Source organism: Camponotus vicinus, unplaced genomic scaffold (genome assembly GCF_025532165.1).
Source record: "Camponotus vicinus isolate PSW18456_S1 unplaced genomic scaffold, iyCamVici1.0 SCAF_1, whole genome shotgun sequence".
Lineage (NCBI taxonomy): Eukaryota > Metazoa > Arthropoda > Insecta > Hymenoptera > Formicidae > Camponotus > Camponotus vicinus.
Window position 1 is genome coordinate 25312465 of NW_028141945.1, and position 15516 is coordinate 25327980.

At 39.9% G+C, this 15516-nt stretch overlaps 1 long non-coding RNA gene across 1 annotated transcript; it reads right to left on the reverse strand.

Annotated features, from left to right (window-relative positions):
• Positions 1 to 4228: 4228 nt before the first annotated feature.
• On the reverse strand, positions 4229 to 6681 carry LOC145973617 (uncharacterized). Its single transcript, XR_014439517.1, has 5 exons — positions 6560 to 6681; positions 5810 to 6053; positions 5612 to 5718; positions 5320 to 5417; positions 4229 to 4419 (listed from the first exon to the last, which is right to left on the reverse strand). It is a non-coding gene; the product is annotated as an uncharacterized LOC145973617 (long non-coding RNA).
• Positions 6682 to 15516: the final 8835 nt, after the last annotated feature.

The window sequence follows — 15516 nt, forward strand, 5'->3', positions numbered from 1 at the left end:
AGGGAGTAATAACTATAATAGGTGGAGACTTTAATGCTAGAACGGGTGAAGAGGGAGGTTGGGAAGTAGAGGACGAGAAGAGGATGGAAGGAGGAGGGAGGAGATCAAAAGACATGAAAATAAATAGGGACGGAAGAAAGCTACTGGAATTCATAGAGGAAAGAGGCTGGATGATATTGAATGGAGGCGTGAAAGGAGATGAGGAAGGTGAATTTACGTACACAGGAGGGAGAGGCGAGACAGTTATAGACTACGTGATAGGGGAGGAGGAGGCCAGAGAAAGGGTAGAAAGATTGGAAGTAGGAGAAAATGTGGACTCAGATCATCACCCATTAATAGTATGGGTGAGGGGTAAACTTGAGAGAGAGCAGAGAAAGAGAGAGGGAGAAAGAATAAGAAGAAGAGGAGTATGGAGCGAGGAGGGAAGAACACAATTCAAAGAGAGGTTAGGGATGATAGAGGGAGGAAAAGGGGAACTACAAGAGGAAATAGAAGTAGGAATGGCAAGGATAAGGAAAGTAATAGAGGAGAATGAAAATGAGGGAGGGAGAATGGTCAATAAGGGCAGAAGAGGATGGTGGGACGAAGAATGCAAAGAGAAAAAAAGAGAGGTAAGGAAAGAGCTGAGAAAGTGGAGGAAAGGAAAAGGAGAGGTGGAAAGGTACAGAGAAGGGATGAGAGAGTACAGAGAAATGTGCAAAAGAAAGAAGAAAGAGGAAAAGGAAAGGATGATAAGAGAAATAGGGGAAGCGAGAACGGAAGGAAAGGTATGGGAGTTGATAGGTAGAGTAAGAAATAGAAGGAAGAGATAAAGCTGGAAGAGTGGAAGGAGTACTTCATGGAATTAATGGGTGGGATGGAGAATAGGGTAGTGAAAGGAGAAGGAAGAAGGGACAGACAAGAAGAGGAGGAGATAGAACTGGAGGAGGTAAGAAACGTAATAAAGAAATTGAAAACAGGAAAAGCAATAGGTAATGATGGGATACCGAACGAGGCGTGGAAATTCGGAGGAGAGGAAATAATGAGATGGATATGGGAAATTTGTAAAAGGGTCTGGAGAGGGGAAGGGTGGCCGGAACAATGGAAGGAAGGGGAAATAATTCCAATAATAAAGAAAGGAGAAGGGAGAGAGGTGAAGGATTATAGAGGAATAACAATTGTCTTCGATGTACAAGATCTACACAGCGATACTAGCAGAAAGAACAAGGAAGGAGGTCGAAACGAAGAATTTGATTCTCGATAATCAGGCAGGATTTAGAAAAGGAATGGGGACGATGGACCAAATATTCGCACTGAACTACTTGGTAAACAGACAACTGGGAAAGGAGAAAGGAAAGATGACTGTATTATTCATAGATTTGAAAGCAGCGTTCGACTTAGTGGATAAAGAAGTATTAATTAGGGTGATGATAGAGAGAGGAGTGAGGCAGGGATTGGTAGATAGGGTAAAGGAGGTATTGAGAGAAACGAAGAGTAAGGTAAAAATGGGAAGAGAGAGTGGGGGAACATTCTGGATAGCGAAGGGCGTGAGACAAGGGTGCCCACTAAGCCCGATACTCTTTAACCTATTAATCGCGGACTTGGAAGATTATATGAAGAAGGGAGGATGGGGAGGAGTAAAACTGAGAGGAGAGAAAATTTACACGTTAATGTATGCGGATGATATAGCACTGATGGCGGAGGAAGAACGAGACATGAGATCGATGATAAGCAGACTGGAGAGATACCTGGACAAGAAGGGTTTAACCTTGAGTGTAGAGAAAACAAAAATAATGAGATTCAGAAAGGGTGGAGGAAGGAAGAAAAAGTATGAATGGAGATGGAAAGGAAAGAAGTTAGAGGAAGTTAAAGAATTCAAATAACTTGGATACACACTGAAGGAAAATGGAGGACAGGAGGCGCACATCAGAGAGAGAAGAAGGAAGGCGGCGAGGGTAATGAGGGAAGTTTGGGGGATAGGGAAAAGAATGTGGAAAAAGGATTGGAAAAGAAGGATCTGGCTATACGACACCTTGATATGGACAGTGATGGGATACGGGACAGAAGTATGGAAATGGAAGGAAAGGAAGGAGGTTGAAGGTATACAAGAGAGATACCTCAGATGGGTATTGGGGCTAAATTGGAGGACACCTGGATATATGGTGAGAGATGAGGTGGAAAGGGAGAAGATGAGAGGCAGGGCGAGTAAGAGAGCATGGAAATTCGAAAAGAAGCTAGAAGAAGGCAACGGAGAGGGAATAGCGAGGAAATGTCTGGAAGAAATGAAGGAGAGATGGAGGAAGGGGATGATAATAGGAAGGTGGGAGCAAGAAAGAAAGAGTTATCTAGAAGAGTTAGGGGTGAGAGTTGAAGAGCAGGAAGAATTGGAAGCCGAAAGTTTGGAGAACAGAGAGAAATTAAAACAAAAGCAAGAAAGGGATGAAAAGATCGCAGACTCGAGATACAACCGGTGGTACAAGTTTATAAGGAAGGATGAGATCCCGGATTACTTAAAGAAGGGCTGGGAGGAAACAAGGTGGAGTAGGATTGCAAGGTTCAGACTCGGTAATGAAATTAGAGAGGGACTGTACTGGAAAAGGAGGAGAATAGAAGGTGTAGGATGTGTGGGAGGAAAGAGGAAACATGGGAACACATATGGGAAGAGTGTACGAGATGGGAGAAGTGGGAAGGAGAGGGGTGGCAGGAAGTGGTGGGGAGGTTATTGGGAGAGGAGGGAGAGGGGGAGGAATGGATGAAAGCGATAGAGAAAATGAGAAGAGGGGAGGAGGAGAATGGAGGTGGTGGTTGAGAGAACGGTATGAGTGAAATGTATGAGAGAATGGAATGATTGAAAAGATGCAAAGGAACCGGAAGTCCAACCTTAGAGATAAGATAGATATAAGAACGAATAAGCGTATAAGCGTATAAGCGTATAAGCGTAAGCGAGCGAGCGGGAGAGCGAGAGAGCGAGAGATCGAGGCCAGGGCGGGATAGGAAGCACGATTAATGTACAGGGTTGGGTACGTCCCTTCAAAACGCCAATTGTAAAGGTTTGGGTACGTTCCTTAAAAACGCCCTTTAAGGCCTCTTCGGGGCATAATAAAGTACTTATTCTATCTATCTATCTATCCAAAGAAGACGACAAGGATCGGCCTAAAGGAAAGGATAAAAAAAAAGAAGAAAAGCCACCTCCGCTCAACATCATTTATCGAAGTCCAAAGGACACAGAACAGCTTATAACTAGCCAAATGAAACAGGCAAATTTTATAATTAAGCGTATAAATAATAATAAACATATATTACAGATGTTCTCGCTAACAGATTTCCATAAAGCTAAAAAATTATTAGAATCGGTATATACGTGTTTTTATACTTTCACACCAAAAAAAGATAAAGCTATCTCAGTACTACTAAAGGGATTACATCACTCGTATGATCCGCAGTAATTCTAAGTGAATTAAAATCGCTAAAGGTCGAAAGTATAGACTTTCATAAAATTACTCTCTTTAAGACAAAAAGATCCGTAAGCGAGAATATCCCATTATTTATCTTTTTAGTGCAGTTGGAGGCAGGAAGTAAAATACAAAATCTTCTCAAAATAAATAGACTATGTCACCACGTTATATCGTGGGATAAATTAAAAAACAAAGGCATTATACAATGTAAAAGGTGCCAACGATTAGGGCACGTAGCATCCAACTGCAACCTCAAATATAGATGCGTAAAATGCAATGATCCGCATGATCCAGGAGAGTGCAAATTATCTCCAAATAGCATACAGGATAAAACCAAATTATATTGCGCAAATTGTCAAAGTTACGGCCATCCCGCATCTTATCGTGGTTGTCCAATACTCCTTAACCTGAAAAAAAAGCACAAGAAAAGAAAATAGAGCTACAAGAGAAAAGAGAAAGAAAGATAATAAATCTAAACAACTACGTAAAGAAAAATATCAATTTCGCAGACGTAGTAAAGAATAATAACACAACATCCTCACCTGCAGAACGAAACCCTGCACCACACGAAAACACATCTCCAAATGCACCCTTAGCGTCTAGTATCAATGGTATCATAAACATGTTCAAAACTCAAGTAATGACACTTCTATAAAAGCAACAGTAACAAATAAACAATCTTACACAGCTAGTTGAAAAAGCGGAAAAAAAACAGATTACGTTTTAAATATAATCGACTCTATATGCCAAAATAATGACTAACTTTAATCAAAATAAAAAAAACTTACCCAAACTTAAATTACTTGTAATTAATGTTTTTCGTGGATCCTTCGTGACCGCCATAGGAAAGCTTACTTCTTCAAATGACCACAATCTTCAAGTGCCAAGTGCAAACTACCAAGCGTCCCATATGATAGCGATCATAACGCGATTCTTGCACATGTCTCTTTTACAGCAGACACACAAATACCGTTCCCAAATAACACTGCAACACAAAAATACAATTATAGAATGACAGACTGGGAAAAATTCGCTAACACATTAGAACAAGATTTTAAACTCGACATCCCCAATGACAAAAACTTAACTATACAAGAAACAACAGAATACTTAAAACAAATAGATAATATTATTAATGAAGGAATCAAAAAAGTTATTCCAAAAATAAAACCTAAAGACGGAGTAGATACCTATCTAAACTCAAATATCATAAACTTACAAAAATTTAAAAGCCATATACTAACACAACTACATAAAAAACAGAGAGAATGGTCCAATGCAAATGAAAATGCGATTAGAATACTAAAAAATCTGTTGAGAGATGTCAAGAGTAGACTGAAAGTAGACTTCGCGAGCTCGGTAAACAAATACTGGGAGGAAAAGATTCGCAACATCCCTGTTAATAACTCCGCGTCAATGTTCCCGCAAGTAAATTCAATATTCGGAAAAAAAACAGCCGAAATATCACAGCTCAAAATCCCGCGCGAGAGTAAGCATATTTTAGACAAATATAATATAAATACCGGGAATATGTCCATAAATGAAAATAATGAAACTATAGTTAGCAACATTGAAGATAAACTTAATGTAATTGGTGCTTTTCTTGCAAACATAAATAACGAAAAGAGGACGAGCAATATTTGATTTGAAGAGATAATAGAAAACAAAGCGCGCGAATTAGTTAACACAGCAGAAATAAAGCGTAAAAATAACGAAGTAATATGCACATTCAATGAAAATAACACTTCTGACAACCCATCAACAGAAGAAGGACCGAAAAGCTACTTTACTAATGTTTTCTCTTTAGAAAAAAAGTTTAGACATCTTAATAACAAAAAATCATCAGGTATAGACGAAATACCAAATATAGTACTCAAACACTTACCTTCAGCCATGATACGAGCTTATGCGATCCTCTTTAACAATTTATTAAACAATAGATATTTTCCACTGCACTGGAAAAAAGCCTTTGTAGTACCGATCCTAAAAAAAAATAAAGAAGACACAAACCCAATAAATTATAGACCCATAAGTCTACTCCCGAATATAAGTAAAGTATATGAAATGATAATAAATGACGCGATATTAGCAGAGTGCTCGGAAAAAAACGTCTTACCTGAAAATCAATTCGGCTTCAGATCCAAACACTCCACTTTACACGCTATTAATAAACTTACCTCAGACATCTGTTGGGTCATAAATGACAAGAAGTGCGTAGGCGCCTGTCTCATAGATTTAGAAAAAGCGTTTGATTCGGTCTGGCTATCAGGCCTCATTGTCAAGCCTAGTCAAAACAAATTCCCCGATCACATGATAGAATTAATCTGGAGCATGATAAATGAAAGATCCTTCGTGACCGCCATAGGAAAGCTTACTTCTTCAAATGACTTCGTTATAACAAATGGATTGCAACAGGGCTTAGTAAACTCTCCCATTCTTTTCAATATATACACATGTTACGTGCTGAAATTTTGCAATACAAATTCGGTCTGCCCCATAAAATCCATCGCCTTTGCGGACGACTTAATAATTTATCACGAGGATTCATGGCCCTCACGAATACAATGCAAGCTTCAAGATGGATTCGAAAGAATCAATACATATTATAAATCGTGGAAGCTGAAAATAAACATAAACAAATGTAAAACCATTTTATTCAGACAGAACCTAGAATATGCGAACAAAAACGTACGAAAGAATTATAAAACATTCTCCATAAAAGATGGAAATGAGATTATACCACACAGGAGTTGTGTAAGATATCTAGCAGTTTATTTAGACGAAAAGCTAAAGTTCAACAAACATATAGAAACACAATTAACAAAAGCAAAAAAAGCCTTCTTTCAACAAAAAAGACTCTTTTACTCAAAAATATTAAATACAAAAATAAAAATAATATGTTACTTACTTCTAATTAGACCTATTATTACATATGGATGCCCTGTGTGGTATAACGTCAGTGCCTCACAATTGAAAAAAGTCAGACAGTTTGAACGTAAATGCTTAAGAGTTTGCCTGAGAATGTTCGCAAACCCAGAACATGATTACTGCAAACATTACAGTAACAAAAAAATATATGATAAAGCAAATATTCCAAGAATAGACAATTTTATAATAAAACTCACACGAGACCATTTTGCAAATGCAAGCCTCATTAAACACAATAGCTTAATCTTTGGTGCATTATATCCACACCCAGAGTACCACGCAAAAACATTAACCTCTGGCTTTATCCCTCCTGAAGCTTTCCCATATTTAGACGCTAATAGCTATATACAAGACATAAATGGTATTCCAACCATTTATTACATACCTAGACATAAAAATATAAAAACCATAAAATATCCGGCAAATGTAAACTGCTTAAGAGATAAGATTGAATTACGTTATTGCATGGACCTTCCAGAAAGAGATATACAGGATAAACACCGTGAAAATTCCAAATACTGGTGGATCGAAAGAGATAAGTAGCCTTCCTTCCTTTCCTTCTTTCTTTCTCTTTCCTACGATTAGTGCAAAGTAAGGAAAAATCCATTAAAACACACAAACAAATAAATATATATATATTAATGACAATGTACCAAAGCGCAGACCACTAGTCTTATGCTACTAGTAATGTATATAAGTTAATGTAAGCTAACCTTTTAGACTAATAAAATTTACAAGTCGTAATAATAAGTCAGTATAACAGTATCCCCGTCCAATGTACATATTATAACCTCTAAGGATATTTACAAAACTGTTAGTGCCTAAGTATATAAAAGAATAGCGGATAGAATAATGTCTACATAGACTGATAATTTGCGTTGTTTTGTTTCTCTTTTTTAACTATTTTAGTTTATACTATGTTATAACAGCGTAAAACAGATCTCCGGAGTTTTTTCCTGCGCCTTTTTCTCTGGATAAACATTACATAATACCGACCTGTAAAGATCCGTCCGCGAATCACCTCGATAATAAAAATAACTACCATACCGACCATAGAACAATTATAATAAATAACTAATAAGTCCTGAGAGATTCTCCTCGGAGACCACAGTGACATTTAAAAGATAAAATGTAAAAACTCGTTTATTGGTTTCTAAAAAATTATTGTAACTGAAATGGGCATTCAATAAACAACTTATACACACACACCAGTTCTCGTCCGATCACTGAAGTTAAGCAACATTGGGCATGGTCAGTACTTAGATGGGTGACCGCTTGGGAACACCATGTACTGTTGGCACCATTTTTTTTTTTGCTAATTTAAATATTATCAATATTGATATAATTTTTTTATTTCAATCCACTGAACTATATATAAACTGAATTGGAAACTGTCATTGTATGTATGTACATAAGCGAATAACGGGCCTGAGATAGATTTTCAGGGCTAAGTGTCTCACTCACACGCATCTACGCACATGTGCACATTTTGCACAGTACAAGCAGATCTAAAAGGATGAAATGAGACATCTAGCCCTGATGAGTATTCTCTCTCGGCTCGCGTAAAGCTCTTCAGTTCCCATTCCACCCTTCAGATTTCGACACCTCGCGTCTAAGAGAGCTTATGCTCCATCCATGTATTTCTTAGGGCGCATTCAGACCTTAGCAGAAAAGCGGGAAACAGAAAATTAGAAGCCAATCACAATTCGTACTGGTAGTAAACAGTGCATTCTGCTCTTCTGTGATTGGCTCCTGCTTTTCTGTTTTCTGCTTTTCTACCAAGGCGTTTTTACGTCCATGGTGTCCTCTGTGTCGCCAGAGAAAAGACTGAGAGATGTCATGGCCTGCTTTTAGATGATCCCTGAAAGAGATACTCCCTCTATGGACTTGAAAACGTGGACATGAACTACAAAGCCAAAGTCCATGAATATTCTCGGAGAGTAATATATAATGTGCACAATTTCTGGTTTTGTTCCGTCCTATGTGCACAAAATGTCGGTAGCACCAGTGCTGTAGAACAAGATACTTATGTATGTAAATTGATAGTAAATTATTCAATCGCGAAAAATACTGTAATATTCAAAGATAAAATAAATATTTTTCTATATTCATCGTCATATTTATATCTTTTTATTAACAAAACACAAAATGCCTGCTGTGGGATAAAAACATTTTTAACCGTATTTCTATAAATCTTCTTAATTAGTATTAAATTGATCTTTGATATTTATCAATCTTTTTTAATTATTTATAAATTTAATTATTAATACATGTATAGAATTTGTCAAATTAATCACTGATTCTTCTAAAGTCTTTATAATTAAAACTCGAAAAATATAGATGTTGTAAAATATTTTAAGTCTCTTCCTTTATATAAAATATAAAGAATTTATATGTTCCATTTTTTTTTTTTTTTTTTTTTTATAGACAGGAAATGCTTTGCGCACTTGGCGGTGAGACCCGAGGGAGGTACTGACCGCCGTCGTGGGGGACTCCCGGTTTGTCCCAACCCACGTGGGTTGGGCCGGTTTACCACCCAGTACTGACCCGAAATGTCAGCACCGGACCCTAAAACCTGTCTATAGCCCCTGGCCGTTAATAGGGATTTACGTCCACCGGGAACCGCTCGCGCATAACATCCAGTGGACAACCCTATAGCCTGGTCTGTGAGGACCCTTCCCGAAGGGAGTCGCCCCCCTTACACAAACAACCCTGACTCAAGAGTCTGTAGGGAGAACGGCCGAGCTATTAGCCATTCTCCCCTCGCCCCCAGGGAGACGTGCAATGCGAGTGGGAGCCCTCACTCCCACCCGCTGCTCCCCGGAACGGAAGGCAACCAGCACCTTCCCCACACATAAAGGCCAAAGCGCAGAAACCACGAGGAAACAATAAGGAAACGAGCAACGACAAACCCACCCGAGGGTGGGGAGCACATTTACACGTACTAAACGTAACACCTAACATAGGGCACAGAATCACGCCAACATACGGTAAAGGTAAAGGTACCAACACCAGACTATGGACAGAGGGCGTATCCGAACCAAACAATTCCGGATCTCTCCGGAGAGCATGGCCGCAGCCCCCATAGCTACATTAGACGTCACCAGACAAACTCCATTCAAGGGGACGACGACATGGGCTCCGTAGAGCCCTGCGAGTCAGGAAGGGGCCCGACAGCGTCCTCAGACGCAGCTCGAACCCCCTCCCGACTGCCCTCACCCAATACCGCCGAACTTCCAGGGGTCGACCCTCCATCCGGTCTACCCGGCACCTGACGTCTCCGCTCAGAGGCGTCCTCCCGATCGCCCGTGTTCTTCTTAGGAGGAACGAATGGGCGAGCACAAAGCTTTGAGCCTGCTCTGTGGTTCGCAGGCCTGCCTTTATCAGCGCACGGCACACAGTGCGGAGGCGCCGTACAGCCAGAAGCGCTGTGGCCCTCCCTGCCACAACGGTAGCAGCAGTTGCTACGATCCGACGTCGATCCGCACCTCGCTGATGTATGGCCGAAGGCCAAACAGTGGAAACACTGGAGGGGGCGGCGACCCAGCGGGATAACCGAAAGGGCCACCCAACCCACCCTCAGCTCACCAGCCCGAACGAGACTCCGCGCCACATGATCGGGGCAACGGAGCCACATCGTTCCCACGCCCGATCCCGAAGGGAGCCTAATGGGACCCGCACGAAGGTCCTCCAGCTTACATCCTCCAGCAGACACCACAGCCGAAAGAATTTTCTCCCGCGAGAAGAAACTCATGAGACCACGAATTCGCACCTCACCTTTACGAATGGGACGACCCACTCGAACCTCCCTAACCGCAGAAAAAGTCTGCGAAAGGGAATCAGCCAAAGCCTTCGCCCTCTCGTCTGCCCGCTTCCCAGTTACGGACAGCAAAAGGTTTCCGGTAGCACCACGACGCATGTGCAACTGCTCGATGCCCAGAGCAGACAAACTGACCTTAGACCTAGCCTCGGCCAGAACCGAGGCATAAGTTCTGTCCTCTCCTCCCTTTTTCTTGTCAATGGTGAGCGACACCACCGACGTCGAGGGGGGGGGGCAGGAACCCTTAAGTTACGCCCATCCCGGGCAGCAGCTCTCCCACTTGCCTTTTTAGGCCGACGCTTTCCTCGGGATCCACCTGAAACAACAACCGCCCCCGAACCCGAAGCATCCGCCGAAACCCTCGCGGCAGCGGGGGCGGCGGAGCCCCCGGAAACAGGAGCAGCCACGCGCTCAACAGCGCGATCATCCGCATCCGATGGAAGGGGGATAGACTGAGTGGCCCCTCTCGAAAGAGAAGCCCCAGCACCCTCCTCAGGAGGCGACCGTAAGGTAGCCAAGACGATAGAAGCGATGTCTCCTCTCAGAGCTGCAAGTCGCCCATCCAAAAGGGACGATACCTCGGCTAACGAGACAGGTCGATCCCCCGCCCCAGCGACGGCAGGATCACCCGCAACAACAGTCGACGGAGACCCCCCGGGCGAAACCGCACGAGGTCTCTTCCTCCCTGGCTTCTCAAACATGGAGGCCTCTATAGTGGGGAGCGCCGCACGAAGGGCGGCCAAATCCCCAGAAACACGCTCAAGCTCTTGCTCGAGGGAGGATATGCGGCCCCTTAGCCCCTGGTTTTCACTCCGAAGAGCGTCCATCTGGGGATCCGCAGCCGCACCCACCCTCGCAGCGAACTCCTCAGCGATGCCCCCAAGTTTCATTGAGGACACGAGAAGCTCCCTGGAGAGGACCTCGTCCATCCCAGAGGCTCCCGCAACTCTCTCAACTTGGGAGCAGAATGTCCCAGCCAGCTTCCTGAGTTCCAGCGAAGTGATCCCCTTTAGGCTGGCTGAAAAAACTCCACGGGGAGGAAGATTCTTCCTCCCGACCGCAGTTAAGATTGGGCCCGATGCAGGGTCCAAAATCCGCTCAATGTCCTCCAAGAGGAGCTCCTCCCGCTTGGCCGCATTGAGGCGTTCTTTAGCCTCGGCAAGACCTATATAATCGCCAGTCGTGGCGGGACGTCCACGCGTCTCCTTCTTCCCGGAGGAAGAAGGATCTTGGGGCTTACCTCTTTTGGGATATTGTTTTCTCCCAGTAAGCAGGCGTTTGTCCTTCGGGGTCCATTCCGACGACACACGCTCCACGACCTCCGGAGAACTCGGCGAGGAGATAGTCATGAAGGAGGGATCCCTCTCCTCCTCCTCCCCGTCTCCACTGTCTCCGCGAACTACTTCGGGGGTGCGAGGACGCTCGATTGAGTCCTTCCTCGCCACATCAATGCCACTCACAAGCTCGGAAAGTCTCGAGTGCTCCCTGTTCACGACCACACTATATCGCGGACACCCGCGATCATAACTGGTCGGTTCGTCCTTAATGAGCGACACATAGTCCAAAAGTCCTGCGATCCCACACGCATCCGCACATGGCGTACGCAATAGCGCGTAGATCCAGCACACCCGGCAGTCCTCACCACAGCCCAAAGCGGTAGTCCATTCCTCTGGATTCCCCGCCGGCAAAAATCCAGATGGCCCGTCGTATGATGACGACGAGAGGGTGACCGGGACAGTACCACCCTCCCGCCGGCCCCTGGTATCCGAACCCAGGGAGTTCGTCTCCTTTGTAACGTCGTCCATGTCTGTAACAAAGAAAAATGGTTTTCTGTCGGGGTTTTCCTTCCCTTAGGAGGAGACCTTACCCGGCTAACGAAGCCTCCACTCCGGGTGTTACATGGTGTTTTCCTTCACCAAGCTCGGGTACCTCGGGATCGCAAATGCCCGTACACCATAGAGACAAGCCCTATGATGCCCCTGAGGGAATATGTTCCATTTTAATATAGCTAACATTATCTTTATATATTTTTATTATAATTTTCATACCAGTATAACATTTTTATGCTTAATACTTTATATAATACAATGTACTAAATTATAAAATTTAATATAATTAATTTAAAATTTAATATAATTACAAAATAGTATTACTATTAATAAATAGGTTGTATGCATACTGTCTTTTAGTTTCTAATCATTTCCAATCACTATACATTTCTATCCAATATATTCTCTTCTTCTTGGATTATTATGATTTATTGTATTCCTTTGTGTTAATATCATAAAGATTACCATCCAGTTGTCATGCTTATTCCTTCCTATGGAGTCCATTGGAATACTTTGTTCTCAGGTATAGATATTCAAATCACTGTAGTTGTCTTTTTCTATTTTCTCGATTATTGTCTCTTTTCCTTTCATTTTATTCAAAAATATTAAGATAATATAATATATATTTATATAATTTTGGTATTTCTATTAGTCTCTTCCCCTTCGACTTGTCCGGCATGACTGACCCTATCAGTAACTACGGCCGATATTCATAATTCACTCTTATATTTAAGATCGTCTTAAGTAAGTTGGAATATAATTATTTTACTAACTAAACGGAATCTTAAAAAGCAATCTAAGATCACACTTAAAATGATCTTAAATACAAGAATAATCTATATGAATATCGGCGTACATTACCGCCGGCATAGGTCTCAGGTTCACGAGAGTACTCAAACCTCCCCACCTGGCAAATGCCTTCGTTAAGGTAGAGAAACATCGAGGAGGAAAAATTTTTTTTTTATTTCTTTTTTATTTTACTTTTATTTTCTTTTAATACAGAGTTTCCAAACAGAAAATATAATACACATATAAAATATATATTACATAATTACAATATAATATATGCAACGTAAATTACAATTAATTTGCAATTACATAAAAAAAACATTACAAAATAAATTACAAATTAAATTATTAACTAACATAAAAAATATTAACATAAACATACTAACATAAACATATTAAATTATTAATTAACATAAAAATAATTACATTACAAATATATATATTACAAAATATGGTAATTATGCAGATATACGGAGCCACTTCCGATTCCAATAATTTTCACATATATTGTCAAGGTCAACACTCTGAGTAATGGTATAAAGATTTTAGCCCGCGCTCGTTGTTTATTAATAAATTATTAACCAAAAGAGTTTAATGAATAGAACACAATTTTACGTCATAGAATGATTATATGACGTGATCCACCAAATTTTAGTAAATTTTCTTAATTTTACATAACCGATAAACCGATTAGATGCTTTCATTCGAATAATGGCTGCTATGTATCCTATCAATGAAAATATAAATGAATTATAAATTACAATAGATAAACATTTATGCTACTTCCTAAAATTATTATTCTTTATTTTAAATACATTTAATACAATTAAAAAATATCACAAATGTATGTGTACACAAACACACACACACACACACGCGCGGAGGGTGCAAGGGGGGCCTTCGACCCCCCTCCCGCAACCTCCCCGCCGGTAGGGGACGCATTGCGAAGAGTTAAATCACAATGGATATATGCTGTAAGTTATAAAGCGAGGTCCATCTTGCCTACCGGCGGGGTGGTTGCGGGAGGAGGGCCGAAGGCCCCCCTTGCACTCCCCGCGCGCGTGCATGTGTGTGTGTGTACACATACATTTGTGATAATTTTTAATTGTATTAAATTGTATTAAATTCTATATAAATTTAAATTGTCTTAAATGTATTTAAAATTATTATTTTTTTATATAACAGCTAAAATAGTAGGTTTATGGAAAAAATGCATACAACTTTTTTTGTAGTTTTTCAGCGGCTTTATTTTTTGCTTAAAATTTTTTTTCTCAAATCAATATTTTCGGAGATAAAAAGCATTAAAATTGTGAAATTCTTTTGTTAATAATTTTTAAATAAACAACGAGCGCGGGCTAAAATCTTTATAACATTATTCAGAGTGTTGACCTTGACAACATATGTGAAAATTATTGAAATCGGAAGTGGCTCCGTATATCTGCATAATTACCCAAAATATATGACAAAATATAATACAAATTTGATATAAAATATAATTCGAAATTTAGACGAAATTTAGAATCTCCAGACGAGACTGATCAGCGAAGATAAATTACGCGATATTTATTATTAATAATAGATATGCAATAATAGAATTTAATAAGTTTAATAATAGAGTTTAATAAGTTTAATAATAGAGTTTAATACGTATATAATCATGATCAAAAGAGTCATTAATAAAATTATTGATCGTTTCTTCGATTGTAAAAGAAAGTATTTGCATTACTGGCGCATTTTGTATAAATTATCAAAGGAAATATTCAAAATAAAAAGATAGAATAAACTTCGAAATCAACAATTAAATTACTAAATAAATCGCGATTTAAAATTCGCGAGAAAACGCGACGAATAAATAAATCGACAATAATCAGACTATTCGATTGCGAGATACGCATAACTTTTATAATATGATAATCGAAACCATCAATAGACACGCGTGCGATATAATTATTATCGCACAAATGATGACAGACGAAGATATTTTGGCAAACATTTGTGATCCGTATTGTTTATGAACATAAAATTCACTGTCCGATTTATTTGTGATTAATACGCGACTTTATATGAATTTCACGATTGAGAATAAAATACATATCCTATTTCGCGCATGATTAGGTGAATAAGATGAAATGAGCTCTATAAGTTTTAAAATATAATTAAAAATCGCGTTGTGGCCACATTTAATAGAAAATAACGGAACTAATGATTTTCAAAGTCCCTCTAATAATCGATGTAATTATAGAGTTTAATCAAATTTAAATAATGTAAAGAATCACGTTTAAAACAATCATTAATAAAGTTATCGATCGTCTTTTAAATTATAGAAGAAAATATTTGCACTACCAGCATTTTGCACGAACTATTATAAACAATATTCAAAGACGTGGAAAGATAAATAAAGCTTCAATGTATAAGTCAACGATTAAATTATAAGACAAATCGCGATTTAAAATTCCCGAGAAAACGCGACGAATAAATAAATCGATAATATTCGGAATATCCGATTGGGATATGTATACCTTTTATAATATAATAATCGTAGCGACTCAATAGACATTATAATCGCGCGCGATATAATTATCACATAAATGCGAAGATATTTTGACAAACAATTTGATGTCTGTAATATTTACGAATACAGTACTCACTGTCCGAGTCAATTGCGAATCTTTATAAGATGAATCGCGACTCGAATTTACGAGAAAACGCGACGAAT